The sequence below is a fragment of the Halichoerus grypus genome, chromosome 9, assembly GCF_964656455.1.
Source record: "Halichoerus grypus chromosome 9, mHalGry1.hap1.1, whole genome shotgun sequence".
NCBI lineage: Eukaryota > Metazoa > Chordata > Mammalia > Carnivora > Phocidae > Halichoerus > Halichoerus grypus.
In genome coordinates this window covers 10,262,267-10,284,027 of record NC_135720.1, presented here as the reverse complement: position 1 = coordinate 10,284,027, position 21,761 = coordinate 10,262,267, and the positions used below count along the sequence as shown (strand labels likewise).

Sequence of the window (21,761 nt, the reverse complement as noted above, 5' to 3'; positions counted from 1 at the left end):
TGGTAGAGAGTATCTTTCCTATCTCCTTCTATGTTAGCAGTTAGATTGTTACTGTTAATGATAGACCAGAAACCTTTTTGAAAGCTGTTCTATTTCGTGAGCCACAGATATTTTCTTATAAAAGAGCGATGCATATAATTTCCTTTAATGACATTCCTCTATGTTGTGAGGATCAGATATGCTCACATGTGTTCAAGCATTTTGTAAATTGTCAAGTGTTCTGGCAATAAACGCGTTCTTATTTTTAGTCCCATGCATGTCCCAGTCAGAGAAAAACCCTTTAACACTGCCAAAAGTAAAATATATTTCCATATATGCATTTCATTTTGCCAGTATTTCGTACACAGGCACATATGTTTCATTAATGCTTATTGTGCTTATTGTATTTATTTTTATGAATTATTCTCTCCTGATGTATTAAAGACTATAAACTACAAAGTGACTAAAAGCAGGTTCTATCACATGTGTGATGACGGAGTGACTACACAAATTACTGAAGCCTTTTTTACCAAATACCATGGTTAGATTGATTTTCGTTCTCATTCATTCAGCAAGGTTTAACTGAATACCTATCATAGTCTCAGGCGCTGGATTTACTCTGGTGAAAGAAAGAGGCATAGTCCTTGGCTCGTTGGAGCTTAGAGTTCCACGACCCTCTATTTTCTAAGTCGGTGACAATTTCATCAAAGCATCTTTCCGTTTTCACCTTCGGGGTTGATATTCTTCCTAACCGCATTTCTTCTACTTTCTGCCTTAACAAGTAAAATATGGACTAAAGCAACATTTTTATTTCCTGCTTGTGACCCCTGCAGTACTTCAAGTCACTCCTCTGAATATCAACTGTGGTTGCACAACGTGGATCTAGAACACCTAGGAGATGGGTCTGCGATTGCGCTGAGTCTAGACAGCCCAGGTCTTGGAACTTAGAGGGAAAGGGCTATTTCCCAGAAGTAGGCTCAGCAACTGAAGCCCCACAAATGATTCAGAAGCAAGTAGGCTTGTCCTGGGGGACAAAGCACATGCCTATGGGGTCCTGGCAAGAGAGGTCTGCAGTCCTGGTGGTCTGGTTGTGAGATGAAGCAGGCTGTCTAAGCAGTTAACATGGTGTTCCAGAATCCGGGGCAAAGGAGGGAGTTCAGAACTTCAGGCGGGAAGGCTAGCACCACCAAGAGATTTGCCCATGGATAACAGCATCCTGACCCTCTGCAGAACCGAAGACCTAGTAACTAACTGCTAAATGCAAAGGCACAACCCAGTCAAAATGAAGAGACCATGATCTAGCGCCCAGCTGTGATAGAGTTAGTGGGCTTCTGGTACTGGGTCAGCGAGGAGAGTTGAGAGGTCCACAGTCCAGAAATAGAGTCCATAAATTCAGGTCAGGATGAAGGCTGGGTCTATAAGTGGGTCTATAGGTGGGTCTAGAGGCAGATCTAGAGATGGAGGGCTGGAGGACAGGGAGGGAAGCAGACAGGGCCCCTGCCTTTAGTTGTGTGACTTGTTTATGTGCACACGGGTCTCCAACCCAGAGGACAGGGGCTAGAAACCAGCCTGCTCACCAAGCCTGGTACCCTGGTGCAGGGCACCCACTGCCTCTGGAAAAGGTCACCTTTTCTGTTCACAAAATGGTACCACCTGGGCCAGTATGGGATTTGAAAACATGATGTTCAGAGGCTAGGAGCCAATTTAAAAAATATCCCAACTAATGGTATTATAATATATATATATATAATATATATAATAATGTATAATAATACCCTAATACCTTGTATTAAGACAGAAAAAAATATGAGAAAGATTCCAAAGTATCCAGGGCTGGAGTGTCAGAAAGAACTGTGTGGTGCTAAAATGCATATAGATTCGAAGTACCTTTGGAATTCAGAGAATATGTCAGAAAAATGTTGCTTCTGAAGAGTGCCAGCATGCTTAAACTCCTTGAATTTACATTTAAAAAATACACCTGTGGCCTTTCAACAATTTTTTTTTGTAATTTTGGCTCACCAACTATTGTTCTCTCTGTGTTACAAAAGAAGCGTCTACAGTTACTTTTCACTGGGCAGTATACTTTCATTTTAGTAATGTATTTTACTGAGATTTGACCCCTTTGATTTATTCTTGCGTGTAAAAGCAATAATCTCTTAGAATGTGATTATACAGTGTGATAAAATATTTCACCATATAGTAAATTACATGCCATTTAAAAGATGATGTCTTATTTAGGTCAACTGTACCAGGACCCAATGCCCTTTTTAAAACAGTCAAAGCATTTGATGGATTCATTGCGGAGTGCACTATAAATAAATACAACCTCAAATTCCAGACAATGAAAATGTGCTAGGGGATACATCAAAGCTATGACCAAGGTAGAAAGAGAGAAAGATAGAAAGAGCCTGGACTAGTTTTCTGGAAGCCAACCCTGCCGGGGCATCATTGTCTCCATATCTCTTAATATGGGCTTCATTTGCCTCCTCCATAAAAGGGAGGATTGCATAGATCAGCACTAAGAAAGTAGCTTTCATAGCATGTCAGTTCCAGAAGCTGTTAGGTGTTACCTGGGGGAAAAAAAGGTTTTGTGCTCAAATAAGTTTGGCAAAGAAAATATAACGGTTTCTTTGCTTTGGGTCTTCTCAGAGTTGTCAAGAGGACACAGTTAGCAGTGATTCTCTAATTGATTTGGCCAAAGAACCCTCCATTTAGGAGTATCTTGCGTACCTTAGACTATAGTTTGAGAAAGACTGACTTAGTTGGTCACTAGGATTGTTTCTACTCCCCCAAATTCTGATTCTAGCTCAGTTTGGAGAAAAACGAGGTTATTCTGTTTAGAGGGTAGAAAGCAATGCCTCGCCTTCCTCTTGCAGCTCAAGGGCAGATCTAAAATTTAATGTCTCCACTCCAATGCAGTTCATCTGAACCTACCGGGTGGTCAGAAGAGTGAAGACCAGATTTCACTCAGGGGTCGAAGCTTCCATTCTACTCAAGCCAAAAATAATTTCTCACTTTCCCATGTCAAATTTAAAGCTATTCTTCGCATTCTAAGAGAGAAGAAAGAGAGCTATTTGTCGAGGGGGGGGGGGGGAGCCAAAATGGTCATGAATAATCTACTTCATTCCAGTCAATTAGGAAGAAAAATGCAGTCCCCAAAGCACATTCTGAATTGGTATAGACTGACTTACAGTAGAATTAGATTTACTATTTCAAGCCCTGCTATATATTTATCCTTATTTGGTTGCTTTTCTCAGTGTTGCATGACTTTATGGAAATGGGAGTGACCTTTTGAGGTCACGGAGCAGATCATCTTGTGTCCAGGAAGGATTTCACTCAAATGCTCCTAATGACAGATCCAGCAGGAGGTCCATCTTGACTTCTGATCGTAGAGCAACCAGTTGGCTTCAGCACATCCTATCTACACGTAATTTCTCTTAAAGGAGCTCAGTGTGCTGTGGTCCTGGGAGCCATTGGTCCTGGAGGAATTCAGTCTGCCAATCTCATCCTCAGCTTCTCAGAAAACTGGCTCTAGGCGGTTCCACCTGCAGAGGCTTCTGAGTTTCATGTCACATGGTCCAGTGGTCCTGGCCATAGCAAAGTGGACCAGGATCACCATCAGACCCAAAGACAGTCATCTGTGGGCCAGCAACTCTGCCCAGGAGGAGCCCCACTTACTACCTGCTTCACATATTTTAGCTACTCTCTGTCTCTCAATTCTGCTCCTCCCTCCCTGCCTGTCCTGAAGCTGTCCTCTAAGGTGTCCTACTCAGCCTGCCTTCCTCTGGCTGCCACACTGTCCCTGGAGGGGTCTTTCATGGTGTGGTCGCTACCCCTTACACCTCTTTGCCAGAAGTAGAAAAACGCACCCTCTCTCACATAAAATTGTCCCACATGAGTAAACCATTGAATGCTTGCACACTTGGCGCCACATGCTTTCCCACTCACACACCCTCTGGAAGCCAAGGCCCACATGGTTGCCAGGAGCTGAGCAGCTGGCTACACTTCCTATTTTTTTTTTTAAAGACTTATTTATGTATTTTAGAGCGAGAAAGAAAGAGCATGAGTTCAGGGAGGGAGAGAAGCAGACTCCCTGTTGAGCCTGGAGCTGGACGTGGGGCTCAATCTCACAACCCTGAGATCACGACCTGAGCGAAAATCAAGAGGTAGGCGCTTAACCGACTGCACCATCCAGGCTCCCCTATATTTCCCATTTTTACTTGCGTTGAGTTCTGATGCTCCCACCCCCACCGCCAGCCCATCATGCTGGTCACTCCAGGGGCCATATCCTAGGCTAGGTCCTGGCTTCTCCCCATCTGCCCTGCTCCACTGCAGCACAGCACCCGTAACCGACCACATCCCTGGCGGGTCAACCAGAACTCTGGGCACTACTGTACTCGCATTTCAGAAGACTTTTGACAAAATCCCTCATTTCATAACTTTATTAATAAGGTTTGGATGTTTTTGAAGCTGGCTGAGCCCCTGGTGCCCAAAGAGTCTTGATTTATGTATCACCTGGAAGGAACCCCCCGAGGCCATGCTGCAGGTCTCTCTCCTCAGCCCTGGCCATTTCAACATATTTGTAAGTGACTTGAACCTAGACCCTGGAAGCCATGCCTATTACATTTTACAGATGGCACAGAACAGGAAGCTTTAATTATTGAATGAGTGAGATGAATGAGAGAAATGTCTTAAGATGGCTTAGGCAGACTCAACAAAAGTCTAAAACAAATAAAATGGGCTTTAACAAAGACAAATCAAGTTTGCAGAAAATAACCAAGTGCAGGATGGGGGAGATTTGGCTTAGAGCACTTCCTGTGAAAAAGACATGGATCATTTACTTGGCCTGTGTGAGGACTCACATCCTCAGAATGCAGGGCAGGTGTAGGGAACAGTGACTGGGAGATAGGGGAAATCTTAACCATGTGGTCTAAGAAAAAAGAGTTGAAGGTAAGTGTTAGAGAAAGAGGTAGAGTCTCTCCGGAACCATGGGGAAAAGATAGACTAGGTAGATTTTGTTTCAAATAAAAACCTTTTAAAAATTTGAAATGTCCCCCAAATGGAATGAGGAACTTGAATTATATTGTTTTCTATCACTAAGACTTTCTGAGCAGAAGTTGGATTAACATCTAATGGACATGATATAGAAGAAATTCATGGCCTAGTGACAAGGTAGAAATTCCAAGAAGGTTTATGTTGCAGCTCTGTTAGCTCAGCTCTGCTGTCTCTGAAACTTGGGTTTGTCAGCAGAGTGAGAGCTGATTTATCTCTCCAGGAAGAATCACATTAATCAGGCTCTTGAGTCCAAATGCCAATTTAATACTGTGAAGAGATGCCCCAATAAAAATGGGCAATGAATATGAATAGGAATATATAAAACTCAGATGCCTAATAAATCCATGAGAAAAATTTTAGCTTCACTAGTAATCAGAAAAATACAAATTAAAATAATGACCTAAGGATTTATCACCTATAAAAATTGGCAAACACTGGAACAATTATAATATTTTCTGGAAAGCAATCTGGCAAAATGTATCAAAAGTCTTGGAATGCCCATGCCCTTTGGGAGTCTGTGCAGAGAAATGGTTAATGAGGTGCAAAGATTTGCTGCAAGTCTGTCTCCTGTAGTGCTTTTGGTAATTGAAAAATGATGGAAATGGCAGAAATGTGCAATAATAGAGCTCTGGTTAAATAAAAGGTAGGATTTCCCACCTTAAAAATATGTATGCATTAATCTGCTGTGGAGGTATATTTGTCAACACACAAAGATGTTCATTATTTTTTGGTGAAGTCGAAAAACACCTCAGTAAGGATGAAATATTGCTATTTTTGTTACTATGTATGTTTGTGTATTTATGTGTGTGAAAATGGCACAGGAGAAAATAAATCAAGGCATTAACGTCATCCCTGGGCTTGGTCCACATTTTCTGATTATTTTTGTAATAAACATGTATTGTGGGGCTGGGTGGCCCAGTCAGTTAAGCATCTGCCTTCAGCTCAGGTCATGATCCCAGCGTCCTGGGATCAAGTCCCACATCAGGCTCTTTGCTCAGTGGGGAGCCTGCTTCTCCCTCTGCCTGCCTCTTTCTCTCTCTCTGACAAATAAATAAAATCTTTAAAAAAATGTATTGAAATAAGAAATAAGAAAATATCATTACTATAAAAACATTCCTTGGTGAGCACAGAGTTGAAACATAGGGAATGAAGAATTGATGATTTCATGGTATCTGACTGAGAGAAGCTGAGGTGTTTGTCTCACTAGAAGGATATCAGAACATTCTGAGTTATTCGAGCTTGTTCTTCTGTAAGCTAATTCATGGAGCACAGTTGATGTCTGTTTCTGTGATTCTCCTTTTCCTGGCCTCTTCTGACTGATGTATTTTTGCTTTAGGTAGTCTCTAATCCAGTTCAGCTAAAGCCACGCCTTACAGTTCTAAGGGTCCTTCAACTTATAAGGTGACTTTGCATTTCTCTGTTCTGATCCAGGACATGTGATTTAAAGTTGAGCTCTCTGAGACTCATCTTAGTTTCCTGATTTCCAAGATCTGGAGGAGGGGGGGGAGATGGGGGTAGGCCTCATGGTAGCTCCTAAATGTTGGCTGAGGGGTAGGCGTTGGATTCCTCTTGAAAGACAATTAGTAATTTGCCTTAAAGGGAGGGAGCTTGGAGAAGATAGAAAGAGCAATGACGGCAGGATCTTCTGACAACTTGACTCTGAACTCCTGTGCTGACTTCTAACTTCTCATTTTTCATATTTCTTAATACATCAGCCATGTATTATAGCAGCAAGGATTGTATTCCCTTTACTGTATTCCTTACTTCCAAGTAATACTAAAAATGGCTATTTCCCTCAAGGCAATTATCATGACCTTGCAAAAGCTACATGTGCCAGTTGGAAATTCTTTAGATGTTCTTTTTTAATGACGGCAAATATTTTATTAAACTAAGAGCATGGCTGAGAGGGAAGTAGGCTGCATGGGAAAATATTGAAGTTTATTATAATTACATCTAGCAACCAGGGTCGCAGCAAGAGATAAGAAACCTCTCAGGCAGTTCAACAGAAGATTCTTTAATGAAGGGGCTCTTTGCAGAGGAATGGGCAGGGTTACAGAACCACTAAGAGAGGTCAAGGCACCTAGAGACTACAGCAGTAGGAAGCGGTGATGAACCCTAGGCCTGAGGGGAAGTGGGGATTTGGAGCCAGGCAGAAGGTGCTCTCCCTGACAGGAGGTGCTGTTGTGGAAGGATGTTGCCACTCCCAGAACCAGGCACCAAATCATGAAGCAAACAGGGAAAAACTGCCCTGCTTCCTGCCCTCCACCGTCCTCTGGTGTCATCTGTTGGCCACATCCTAACAGAAATCCGCTGAAAGGGACACCATGAAAGCTCTTTGGAGCACAAAGAAGACAGGAAGGGTGAGAAATGTATCTGAGGGCACACGTAGAGAATGACTGGCTCATTCCCTGAAGGAAAGTTTTGTTCTTTGAAAGGAGATAACACATCAAGGACAATTTTGGCAAGCTTTAGTTATGGTTCTTCAAGGTTCCTCTGTGCATGGTTTCAGGAATGTATCATTTTCAAGAGATTAAAAAAACAACAACAAAAGACAAACACCCCCCCCAGCTCAAGCTCAGTGGAGTCTCAGAGAAATATATTATTATGGATTGAATGTGTCCCCTCAAAATTTGTATGAGGAAACTGTAACCCCCAGGGTGAGGGTATTTGGAAGTGAAGCCTTTGGGAGGTAATTAGGTGCGGAGGAAGTCATGAGGGTGGGGCCCTCAGGATGGGATCAGTGTCCTTATAAGAGGATGAAGAGACCAGAGCCCTCTCTCTCTCTCTCTCTCTCTCTCTCTCTGTCTATCATGTGGACACAGTGAGAGGGTAGCTGTCTGCAAGCCAGGAAGAGAATCCTCACGGGAACCTGACCATGCTGACACCCTAATCTTGGACGTCCAGCCTCGGGAACTGTGAGAAATAAATTCCTGTTGTTTAATCCATTCCATCTGTGGTATTCAATGATGGCAGCCTGAGCTAACTAAGACACATACCTAAAATTAAAGACAGTACTAGCTATCATTTATCAAGCACAGGCTCTGTGCCAGGCTTTGTACTGAGTGCTTTACCTGAATGAGTTTGTTTAATCCCCACACCTGTGGGGTAGGTACTCTTATCTCTGTTCAGCATGGGAAGAAACTGTTGTCCAAGGAATTTCTCATCTCTTGCTCCAGGTCACTCAGCCAGTTAGGGCGGAAGCCTTCTGTTCCCGGAGGGTAGACTGTTGGAGCAGCGGGTGCTGCCACAAAGTGGGCCCCAGTGTGCAAATGCCCAGGGTGCAGAGGGTAGATGTTGGGGTCCTCAGCTACAGGGGGGCTGTGTGGATCTTGGAGATGATTGGGGTTCCAGTTGTGTGCTTACATATTTGCTGGTTTTCTCCCATTGGGATGACAGCAGGAACCTGGTAGGTCTTATTCATCACTGTATCTGTACTTCCTGGTACACAGTAAGGGCTTGATGATATTTGAGAAGTGAATACCTGACCTGCACCTGATAGAATCAATGTTCATAACTTACATTCAGTTTATTTATTTCTCCAGTCACTTCGTGGTGACTTTCATCAATAGGAAGCCTACCTGTTTTTGTTTGTATTTATTTATTTATTTATTTATTTACTTATTTTATTTTTTTAGTAGGTTCCACACCCAGTGGAGCTCCACACCCAACATGGGGCTCAACCTCCCAACCCTGAGATCAAGACCTGAGCTGAGATCAAGAGTCGGATAGCTTAATGGACTGAACCACCCAGGACCCCTGAAGCCTACCTGTTTTTAGATCAGTGGTTTACAGGGGTATTTGAAAGAGAGAAAGTTTGCCACTTCTGGTCTGGATTATCAAGGCCCACTGGAGAAGGCACTGTGAGGGGACACTGGCATCATTAGCATGATCACAGACCCAGGCGGGGCAGACACATGCGGAGAACCGTAGAACCAATCAGATGTCGATTAGATGTCTATAAGCTTTAGGGCCTGGCCCCTGGGGAAGATGAAAAGAATACAAATTCAAACAGGCAGTGAGGGACTAGACAAAGCTAACTGAGATCTTAATGGGGATGGGGGTTTCCATTATGCCCCATCAGGTAGTAATGTGGAAAGAAATTTTGGAAGATTATGCTATCTCCTGAACCCAGGTAGCAAGAGCTTTAAGATTAACACCCTAGGCAAGATGAGGACTTGGAGTCCCTTGTTGTCTGACTACAAGAAAACTCACAGGTCCACCACTGATGCAGGTAGGACTGCCCGGGACAAATGCAGTCTTCTCTAGGACTCAGTTGCCTGGCCAGTAGTGATTCTAATACCTTGAGAAGACAAAACAAGTTGTTTTGGGGTGATGAAATTGTGCCCTCAATGGACGGACTGTATTTCCAGCCCTAGGAACGTTTAGAATTAGGTGTTGAAGTAAATCAAACCATAATATTCATACTTTTGTGTAGTTCAGGAATACGTTTGAAATCATTGAGAAAATCTGGATGTACTTGGATTTCATTGTAATAAGAGAATTGGATGTATTGGAACAAAGACAGACTAGCCTTGTGATCCCAATTTAAAATGTGTAATTAAGTAATTGATTTTAGACTTGTGCTTTATATAAAGTATAAAAATCTGATTAAATTTATAAACAGTATTTGAATGTTTAAGTGAACTGGAGAGTCACAGTAGTTATAGGTTTAATTTATTAGATTTATTACAGTTGTATAAGTACTTGGAAAGGCTTTGCTGCTTAGGGTAGGCATTTGAAGTAGTTCAAAAGAAAATTGAATAAGTTACATTTGTACCTGCAGTTTAACATATTTGAGGGGATTTAATTAACCAAGATGTAAATGGGCATGATTGTTTAAGGGAGTTTAGTCTGTTCAACTTCATATAATTGGCCATTAATGAAAGAAAAAGTGGAATTATTCTGGTTTTACTAGATGTGTAAGTAGACTAAGAGTTGTAATTTGAACTTGGAAGCCCAAGGAAAACTCATCTTGAAAATCCAGCATGCCTTTCTCCTTTTCAGTCTCCTAAGGCCTTTGCACAGGAGGCTCTGGGGTCCCTGTGGCTTTATGAGATCCGTGGAGGGGCTGCCCACGCAGCCTGGGGGATGAGCAGTGAGATGTGCTCCTGCCTCTCTAGAAGGGATCAGGGACTTACCCTGCTTCAAGGATCAAAAGGAGATCTGGTTCTGCTTCTGGGGCAGGTGCACTGCCAGAAAGCCAGGCAGGCTCTTCCAAAAAAAAGAGGGCCTCAGAGAATGGGGCCAGCATGGGATGAAATCAGACCATACTTGACAGGGCCGGAGAGACCACCCCCTAAGCCCCAAAGTTTTTCTAACTTAAATTTGCCTTCAGCTACTAAAACTCATGAGTGAGTCCTTGCACAAGATTTTTATTAAGATTGAGTGGAAGATCTATTTCAGAGAGAGGAAATGATGTTATAAAAGACTCAGAAATATGATTGGGCCTCTTCTGGGAAAGCCTCCCTATTCTCCCAAGTTGAGATAGAAGCATATTTTCCATATTCCCCAAGTGCAGCTGCCGAACCTTCACACATTCCTTCCCCGTTCTGTCTTGGGATCATTGGTTGTTAGGTTTCTCTTCCTTTCTAGACCAAGAGCTCCTCAAGGGCAGGAACTATGTCTTTTTTTTTTTTTTTTTTTTTTTTTGGTAGTCCCAGCACCTAGTCCAATCCCAGATACTCAGCAGACACTGAGTAGATGCCTGTTGTATGACTAAAGGAATAGTCCAGGTATAAGAGATATGGGCTTGAATGCACAATGGACAAGGTGGATGGACCCTCAGTACTTATTTCAATTTCCTTCTGGTGACCTTCCTGTACTGCAGAGGCCAGAAAGCCAAAGCTATATTCCCAGACTCCCATGCAAACAGTGTTCTGCATGTGGATTTCATTCTACCAAATTCATGCACTCCAGTGAAGTGGGAAGAGAGATGAGGGCCATCTTCACCAGAGATCCACCTGAGTGTTCTTGCTCTGGGGGTCGTTCCTGGAGGTCCGCCTGAAGAAGGCTTCTCCAGCCTCCCAATAATTCCTTAAGCCTTGGATTCCCTGTATTAAATCTCTTTCTGCTCAAGATAACTGCAGTGGTTTCTGTTTCCTGCCTCCAAACTCTGATTGACATAACAGAAAGGAGAGTGGGACCAAGTTGAAGGAAAATTCAAAGGAAGGCTCAATAGGACTTGACAACACGATGTGGGGAACAAGGAAGATAAGGCAATGAGAGGTGCCATGAAATGTAATTGGAAATGAGAAGCACCACAAGCCCAGATATGTGGGGTAGGTGAGTTGTTCAGTTTTAGTCTGCATCCACCATGCTAGTGGATCATGTAAGTACAGATGTCTATGTGAGGATTGGAGAATGAAATCAGCAAATACCAAGGCAAATTCTAGTCACTAAAAGTGTGTGTGTGTGGGGGGGGGAGGTAGATAAGCTCCCTGAAAAAGACATTGTAGAGAATAGAACCAAGAACCACTTCTTACTCATTTTTACACTTTTATAATAGAAGTATAATATACAGTAAAGGGCACACATCTTGGATACTCAGTTCAATGAATTTTTATGAAGTGGACACAAATGAGTAGATCAAAATATGAAACATTGATGGCACCCAGAAACCTCCTTCACACTTCCTTCCAGCCAAATACCTTTCCAAAGGTAACCATTATTCTGATCGCTGTCACTGTGGATTTTTCCTAGTTTTTGAACTTTCTATAAATGAAATCATACAGTATACATTTTTTTGTCCTGTGTCTGTTTTTTTAAACTTAACATGGTATTTGTGAGATTCATCCATGCTGAACATTTACCAATAGTTTGTTTGTTTTCACTGCTGTATAGTACTCCATTCCACAATTTATTTATGTATTCTATTCTTGATGGATATCTGTGTTATTTTTAGTTTGGGGCTATTATGAATAGTGCTACAATGAACATTCTTCCTGTGTATGTCTTTTGATGCATTTCTGTTGGGTACATACCTAGGAGTGGAATTGTTTGGGAATAGTTATGTGTTCAGCAGATTCTGCCAAATCATTCTTCCAAAGTGGTTTTTTCAGTTAGTTTTTGCTGCATAACAAACCACCTGAAAATGCAGTGGCTTAAAACAATAACTCATTGTTCCCTGGATCAGTGCAGTGGACTGGAGTCATCTGGGATGGTTCTTTTGTGCTCCGTGTGTGTGTCAGCTGGATTCAGTCCTGCATTAGCAGTCAGCTGGTGGCTGGTGGCTCCATTCACTTGTCTGGTAGTTGGCTGGTCGTCAGTAGGAGCAATGGGGCTAACTTAGCAATGGGGCAGCCATAATCCAGCAAGCTGGTCTGGGTTCATTCACATGGTGATGGTGGCAGTTTGCCAGGAGCAGCAAAAGGGAGCAAACTCCAACATACCACGTCTTTTCAAGCCTTTTCTGGTGTCACATTTGCTAATGTCCTATTGGCCAAGGTACGTCACATGGCCAAGCCCAGATTCAAGGAACAAATGGAGAAATAGAACTTTTGGAGGGAGAAACTGCAACATTAGTTGCAAATTGTATGTGTCAATTGCAAACACATACACAGATGGGTATAGCCTGTGGCCATTTTTAAATATGCCACAGCATTGCCCTGATTTATAACCCCACCGGCAGGCATGAGAGATCAGTTGTTCATGTCCTCACCCATACCTGGGATTGTTTATCTTTTTCATTTTAACCATTCTGCTGGGTGAATGGTGGCATTTTATTGTGTTTTTAAATTTTTATTTTCCTGATGACTACTGATACCAAATATCTTTCTCGTGCTGATTGTCCATTTGGATGCACTTTTTTTGAAAGAGCCTATTCAAGCCTTTTGTCCATTTTATATTAGACATTAAATTTGTCTTCTCAGTTTTTTATAGGACACACACACACATATACATATAGATTCATTACTTATATATGCTTACATCTTACCACTTGCTTTTTCATTATTTTCATTATTTAATGGTGTCTTTTGATAAAAGAAGTTATTAATTTTAATAAAGTCCAGTTTTCCACATTTTTTTTACTTTTAGTGCCTTTCATGTCCTGTTTGAGAACTCTTTGCCTACCACAGGTGATGAAGATATTGCCCTAGGTTATCTTAGATTAGCTGTATCATTTTACCTTTCCCATTTAGGGCTAATGATCCACCTGGAATTGATTTTGGGGTGTAGGTAGGGGATTAAGGTTAATTTTGTCCCATCTTGATACACTACCATTTATTGAAAAGGCCACCTGTTTTCCTTAACTCTGTTATATTGCAGTGACCTATTTTGCTTCCTTATCTAATTTACCTTTCCAATCAATCTTAAGATCTGTCAGTGTAAGTCTTCCAACTTTCTTTTCTTCACCAAGCTTATTTTTGCCTTTTTTTTTTTTTTTTGGCCCTTGCATTTCCATATAAATTTTAAAATCAATTTGTCAATTTCCAATTTGTCAGCCACCTTCAGGCATTTTTTAAAATGGAGATTGCACTGAGCATCGAGTCTATTCATTGGTTTGAGTAGAATTAATCCTTAAAATATTGGGTCTTCTAATCCATGAACTTGGTATATTCTTTCATTTATTAAGGTCTATTTAAAATGCTCTCAGGAATGTTTTGTAGTGTTCAGCAAAGAGAGTTCACACATCTTCTGTTGGATTTATTCTTATCTATTTGACAATTTTTTGCTGTTATTGTAAGTGATATTGTTTTTTAAATTTCATTTTTTTTTTTTTTTTTTTTTGGCTAGCACACAGAAATACAGTGTTTGCCTCCAAGGTGTCTTACTGTTGCCCTTTTGAACTTTTTTTTTTTTTAGATTTTATTTATTTATTTGAGAGAGAGAGAGAGTGGTTGAGAGAGAGCACGAGCAGAGGGAAGACAAGGGGCAGAGGGAGAAGCAGACTCCCTGATGAGCAGGGAGCCTGATGCAGGGCTCCATCCTGGGACTCTGGATCATGACCTGAGCCGAAGGCAGACACTTAACCAACTGAGTCACCCAGGCGCCCCTATTGTTGCCCTTTTGAAGGAAATAGGTCTTTTTTCTCTATACTATATGACTTTTCCCCCTTAGCTCTTGTTTTCAGTCTTACTATGACATGTCTTGGTGTGGTTTACTTCTGTATTTATCTTGCTTCAAGGTCACAGAACTTCTTGAATCTGTGACTTCATGTCTTCTGTCAGTTTTGGGAAATAGTTTCTGCCCTGTTCTTTCTCCTCTCCAGGGGCTGTAATTACACATGTATTCAAGTTTTCCACTATCTACCATATATCTCTTTCACTCTTTTCAGGCTTCGCTTCTCTGTGCTTCAATCTGAGTTTTTTTAATGGATCTATCTTCCAGTTTGCTAACTCTCTCTTCTGCTTATAATCCATCATTAAATCCAGTTTTAGAGCTCTCAATTCAGTCATTGCACTTTTCAGTCTAGAATTGCCATTTAATGCTTTTTAAAAATAGATAGCAGTTCTTGGTGAAATCCTCCATATATTTATCTATTTCCATGACCATTTCAATCACAGTTACTTTAAAGTCAGGGTCTGAGAACCTTAATATCTGGATCACATGTGTTTCTCTTTCTATTGTCTTGGCTTTTTTCCCTTAAATCTTAGTCATTGGTCATATTCTCTGGTATGCCTGGTAATTTGGACTGAATGATGGGAATCGTGTGTAACAAATCATAGAGACTCTAGATGATGACTACCTTCCTACAGAGAGGATTTAATTTGATTTCAGCAAGCAGATCACCATGACCCAATCAGGAATTGAGCTGATTGGAGCTGAGTTTCAGTATTTGTAAGGGCTCTTCTATCCCTGAATTATTGCACCTTTTCCTAGGTTATGGTCCTTCAGGGGTCTCAGCTGAAAGTTTGGGGTGTGTGCCAGGACTCCTGAACTCCAAGTTTTGTCTTCCTAGCATCATAGACCACTAAAGTCCCTGATGACCTAGTCCGAGAAATTGTCTGTTGCGTGGTTGCTTGGTTTCTTCCTCTGGGACTTTGTCTAATTAGTTCAGGGGAAGGTCAATGCCTTGAGGGGAAATTGCACAGGGAATATGGAATTCACTTCTCTGGGATGCTGGATCCCCACATCCTTTCAGTTTGAGATCCCTGAATTCTACTTTTCATCTCCCTAGCCCGGTGAGACTCCTATAGCATTTGATCACTTAATGTACATCCGTATATACGTCCGTACGCACATCCGTATGCACGTCCGTATGCACATCCGTATGCATGCATGCATGCCTGCATGTGTGTGTGTGTGTGTGTGTGTCTGGCCTCTATACTTCAGCAAATTCCCTGCGGAATAGCAGTGCTAACTATCTGGCTCACTTTTGTTTATTTAATTTCTCTTCAGGATCTTGACCACTTAAGTCATGGCTGTTTTGGTTACTCTCCATTGTTTTAATAGCTGTTTAATTTATTTATTTTTTATTTTTTATTTTTTCACTCAGACAGCATCCCTTCCCTCTAACTTCTCCAAGAGAGAAGAAGAACGATCATCAAAGACAAAGGGCCGATACAAAAGCAACACCCAGAGCCAACTTCATGCTCAGGAAAGGATACTGCGCCTCCTCCTCGTGGTTTTGGGTACTCTACACGTTCAGAGAAACTTCTCTAGTAACAAACTATAGAAATGATCCCTGAAAGTATAGTCTTAATAGCTGTTTAATTTAGAGGCAGTGTTTTTATGGCTATTTTTCTGGGAAAGTTAGTCTAATACAAGCTACTCATTCATAGGGGCAAATAGAAGTTTCCCATTCCTTAATGGTTAAAGAAGAATAATACGTTGTCAGAAATACGTATTATGTGAAGGGAACCTTCTTTCTCTCCTGCGCAAGCATGGAAGTCTTCTTGTGATTTTTATGTACTTTCTGAGTATCACTGCTGTATTTGACATTTGACCTCAAACAGATTTGGAGAGTTCTCGTCACAGCTGCTGTAACTTTCCATTAGTCCCCGAGGACCTGAAGTTCCTCAAACTGATCTCTGGGGAACAGAATGGTTCTCCTTGGCTGCTTAGCCACTGGGAGTGTGGCTGTGGCAGCATTAAATGATTCTCCAAGAGTATGCAGGGACTAATCTTGAAGAATCCACTGGGATAAAATATGGGTTTCTGTCATCCAAAGCTGAGCAAGAAAAACCAGCTTAAATAAATAATTCTCTGTTAAAACATGGCTGTTGCCATGCCTAGGGAAACGGTTTCCATAGGAAACAATAATAAAAATAGCATTATTTTTAAACTGGGGGGAAAATGACACTTTAGGTATCCAGATTTTAAAATAATATAACAGAGGAAATGTTTGGAGATTCAGCTATTTCGGTTTTTCAGAGTTCTTGCTACATTCTTTAGATTATATTACCTGGAACTACAAAGTGGATCGTACCTCCAGTGTCCACTGAACGCATTCTGGGAGGGTTGAAAGTAAGGGCTGTCAGTGGGAGGTGATCTATCCTACTCTTAGGAACAATTCAAGCCACAATCATTTTAGAATCTTATTTTATTGTCATTCTAGATATAAGTTCCCCCAATTATATAATCTAAACTGTTCTTAAAACTAAACTCCTCAAGAGATGGGGACGGGGGACCCCTGAGTGGCGCAGTACGTTAAATGTCTGACTCTTGGTTCTGGATCAGGTCATGACTGCATGGTCATGAGATTGAGCCCCACGTTGGGCTCTGTGCTCTGTGTGGACTCTGCTTGAGATTCTCTCTCTCCCTCTTCCTCTTCCCTCATGCTCGTGTGCTCTCTCTCTCCAATAAATAAATAAATAAATCTTAAGAAAAAGATGGAGAAGATCTAGTTCTTCATATTGTGCATGTGCTTGAAAGAGGTAATGAAACATCTTCAGTCTTTTCTTTGGGTCAAATATATGAAACTCTGGCACTGCGATCAAATCTATCTATCTATATTTCTTTCTTTCTTTTTTTCCCCTGGTCTAATGAGAGCTTTTTTCTTTAGTTGTTGAGGTATCTTTCAGCAGACTGAGTTACCAATGGTCATAAACTTTTTTCTCATAAGAGATAATTTGCTTTTGATAAGACCAAATGACTCTTTCCAATTTTTCCTCAATATCTTTGGCTTATTTTCTATAGGTATCCAGAAATTACTCTGCGCTTAAGAAACCCTTCTTAAAAAACATGTCCTCTCTCTTCTGATTATGAAATGGGAGACATCTGATTGTGCGCGATATGAACAGTGTTATTAATATTTTAAAAACTGATTTATTTTAACAATTACTTTCTGCTTTCTGATGGAGCAGCTCAGCCAGTTAGAGACTGATTCTGAGGTTAGATGTGAGTGCTACAGAGTTTTGGGAGAACGTCCAAAGGGACTTTCCCATCAAGGTTCATGCCCTGGCTCACGATGTGAACTCGACTGCTCAATTCCTCTATCCTCCAACTTTCGGGACACAAAGAATTTTAGAATTTTATTTACCAGATGACAATTAAAGGTGAACTCAGCTCACATAGGACAGAGCTGTACTCAGAAAGGCCTTCAGGGATGCCTGGCTGGCTCAGTCAGAAGAGCATCTGACTCTTGATCTTGAGGTCATGAGTTCGAGCCCCACACAGGGTGCAGAGAATACTTTAAAAATGAATAAATAAAATTTAAAAAAAAAGAAAAAGAAAGAAAGAAAGGCCTCCCGCATGAATTCGGGTTGCCTCAAACGATGCCTGCCCTAGCGGCCAGTCCACACAGCACTCAGAGATACCGATCCAAAGGCAAGAGGCCACGGTCCTTTACTGACATCCCACAGCTGACTAGCAATGACAACACGCTCTGGCGTCTGAGCCTGGGAGCATGAGCAGCTCTGCGCAAGGCTGGTGTTCGCAAGGAAGTAAAGATGGCGGCGGGAAACAGGTGGTGGTGCCCGGCTAGCTAGAGCCAGCTGGGAAAGAGCTGGGAAGGAAGAACACAAAGAAAGGTAGAAAAGACAGACGTCGTCTTGATTTTATGGCAAAAGGCATCTCCACTTGTTAACTCTCTCTTTTCAGAAATCTTCTGATTGCCCAGCCGGGAGCGGACACCCAGCCCCTCTCCTACAGCATCTATTTTCTGCTTTTAAGTGTTGTTCAGTCTGTATGTGCCTGATTGTAGGACCCTGGTGCAGGGTCCTCAGGGGATGTAATAATGTCTAAGATCACTTTGTGCCCTGAGTAGTGGCCAAGAAGTCACCTTAAATCAAGTAGTTTGTGTGGTCTCAAGCAAATAACACAAGTTTTCTCAGCCTCAGTCTCATCTATAGACAGGGGATAATAATAGTAGCTACCTAATTGGGATTGTGTAGAAATGGAATTAAATATTTCAAGTAAAGTACGTAGTATGCTGCTTGGCCCATGACATTCAAATACATACATTGGTAAATGTAATATAATATAATGTAAATATAATATATATTATATACCAATGTAATATAAATATAAATATAATACATATATATGTCATAACACTGACGATACGTCATCCCAGAGCTACCTGGCTAAGATGAAGGAAGAAACATCAGTGCCTGGCACACTTTCTAAACACATGCCCTCTCTCTCCCTCTCTCCTTCTGTCTTATTGTGCCCTCATCCAAGGGAACCTGGCTAAGAGGTACAGAAACTAGACAAGAAAGCATGTTCCTCAAAGTCATATCAGTTTAGAAACGCTTTCTTGTCACATTATGGAACCTTTCTAATAGCAAAGTGCTAGTTGCTGCCAGCACCTTTGTCATTCTAGAGAGGCTACTAAGTGATTTCATTGTCAAGGCCTTTGGTTTATAGAAGCATCTTTCCCATTAAGCAAAGACTCCGGGCTAATTGACAGATTACACTAGAGTGGGTCCAGAAACATCTTTAGGTACCGTGCAGAATACAGCAGCTTGGTACATGTTGCTAAGGTACTCTTCTCTGGGTTTCTAGGGTAACTGGCATCTCAGCATCTCTGGGTTTGTCTTCAGGCTATTCCTGGTATGATAATGACAGTCTGCTTCTATACCTGAAGGTCTGTCATTGTTCTCACTATTCATGGCTTTGCTGCATTCCTTCCTCACTGCCAATTCTTCCCACAAACCCTTACAAACTGGCCTCACCACTCTTGGAAACGGCTCTCTGAGGACAGCATGACCTTCTGGCTTCCAAATGCAATGTTGTCCTGCCAGACTCCATGCAGCTCTTTGCAGCCTTGAACCCTGGTTAGCACCCTGTTCCTTCTAAAACCTTGCCCTCCATTGGCTTCTTTGGAATATACTCTGGGTTTTTCTCCTCTCTGACCAATCTTTCCTTGTTACCTTTGCTTGCTTCCACCTTCTGTCCCTTAAATATCAACATTCCCCAAGGTTCTGCCCTGAGCTACATTCTTTTCTTGCTCTATATATTTATTCCCACTTGAATTCATCCACTCACATACTTACTAAAATAATGGACCAATGCAGAAAAGCCTAATGGAGAAAGTTTTTTAAAAATCACACAAAACATCAGAGATAACATTTGTCATCTTTCTATCTATATTTATGCATTTAGTTGCACGGTTTTATAAAAATTGGATCATTCTATACACGTGTCTGCTTTTTTTAACTAGACATTACAGTTTGAATATTATAGGTTAACACAGGATTTTTACCGTCATTTTAAATGTACTATGTTGTATTAGTTTGCTAGTTCTGCTGTAACCGTAACAAAGTACCACAGACTGGATGGTTTAAACAATAAAAATTTATTTTCTCACACGTCTGAAAGCAAGAAGTTTGAGGTCAAGGTGACAGAAGGGTTGGTTTCTTCTGAGGTCTCTCTCCTTTGCTTGTAGATGGCTGTCTTCTCTGTGTTCTCATGTGATTTTCCTCTTTGTATGTCTTTGAAAATGGATTATAGCCCACTGTTTTTGAAAGCCCTACCTCTAAATACAGTCACATTCTGAGGTACTGGGAATTAGGACTTCAACAAATGAATTTTTGGGGTAGGGGACACACTTCAGCCCATAACACATGTATTTTAAAAAATAATTCTTCATTCGTGCCATTTTTTTCAAATATTTAAACAATGCCATGATAGTTGTCTTTCATCTTTCGTTTTGGAATTTTCTTTTTATCCCGTTGGTTGAGAATGAGTAGAGTTTCCATAAAGGTCCAGACCAAATGTCAGCTTGCTCATGAAACTGTCCACAAGTAGTTATTCCTTTATCTGTGGCCATTTGCTCTGCTGTGTGTACCATCACTGTGGCAAATGTCTGCCTGTGGGGGTGTCCTTAGTTATCTTTTGGTTACTAAACATCCGAGACTAGATCTTGTGCATCTCTGCTTCCCCATCATCTATGGCACATGCCTTGGACTCTGAGGATGATGAATGAGATATAGTTCAGTGACAATCCTGAAATTCTTAGCTACCCCAAATTTTTAAGGTTCAAACCTTACATTTTTCATATCATTTAGACTCCTTTTGTCTCTCTTTTCTTCTCAGTTCTCCCCTTCCATAGTTTTTTTTTTTTTCCAGCCTACAAGAAATTTTTTAACTCTTTGCCTTGAGCTCACTGAACATCTGTGTTGATCTAGATAGTTAGATTGGTTTCACTGTAAAGATACCCAAGCTAAGAAAATGGATTTTTTTTTTTTTACCCACTTTCCCTTTTGCTAGGGGGATAGTAAATATTTATCAGATAAGAGCTGGTTGAGATGAAGTACCATGTTAAGTTTTTCTTGTGGTAATGGTTTTACATGTGGACAGAGCTGTTCACGGGGCCTGACATTAATTAATGTGTAACTTAGCACTGGACCTTATTTACATTGTTCTAGTAAACTAAACATGTCTTTCTTCTTTTTCAGGTATTTCTTTTAACCTCTGTTGGACAGCTCCCATTTTTTGCCTAAACCTCAATTTTTAACCCTGTGAATAAAATGCTGTTCTCTCTCTCAGTATGTGGATGCTGACTTCCCTCATCAAAGAGGACAAAGCCAGGAAGAGACTCACTAACTATACGATAGAAAATGTCAAAAAGGAAATCCTTTACATTTGGTGGTTTCCAGAGGTTAGATTTTTACCTGAGAAAATATATTGTCTGGAAATTCTTCTATGTATTTCTAAATAAATTGGGGTATGGAAGTAAAAAGGCAATCCTGTTATTCCAAAAAATAATTAAGAAATATTGCATGGATATAAAAAAGCTTAGATAATAATATAATAAAAATATAATAATCTCTTCTCTATCGACTGTACAGCTTAAACTCTTGATCCTCTTTTTCTTTTTCCTTCACTCCTTCCCTTGCTTAAAAAAAATACACTGAATTTTGTGTTTACCATCCCTTTGGATTTTTTTTGGAATTTTAGTATCCATGTATATGAGCACAAATAATATATCCTATTAAAATTCATATAAAAGATACCATATATATTTAAGCTTCTGCAACTTTCTTTTTCATTTAATATTATTTTTAAAATTTATGTTTATCCTTATACTTCTAATTATTCCATCTCATTCTGTATAATATGCTATTGTATGAATAGTCCACTTTTTTTTTTAGAGAGAGAGAGTGTGTGTGGGTGTGTGAGTGGGGAAGGGGGGAAGGAGGGGCAGAAGGAGAGGGAAAGAGAGAAATCTTAAGCAGACTCCACACCCAGCTCAGAGCCCAAGGTAGGGCTAGATCTCAGGACCCTGAGATCATGGCCTTAGCTGAAATCAAGGGTCGGAGGCTTAACTGACTGAGCCACCCAGGTGCTCTTAGTCTACTGTTTTTTTTTTTTTTTTAAGATTTATTTATTTATTTATTCAT

General features: G+C 40.9%; 1 non-coding gene across 1 annotated transcript; it reads right to left on the bottom strand.

The window, feature by feature from the left end:
* Positions 1 to 15,462: 15,462 nt before the first annotated feature.
* LOC118530612 (small nucleolar RNA U3) lies at positions 15,463 to 15,674 on the bottom strand. Its single transcript, XR_004914730.1, has one exon. It is a non-coding gene; the product is annotated as a small nucleolar RNA U3 (small nucleolar RNA).
* Between the last annotated feature and the right edge of the window lie 6,087 nt (positions 15,675 to 21,761).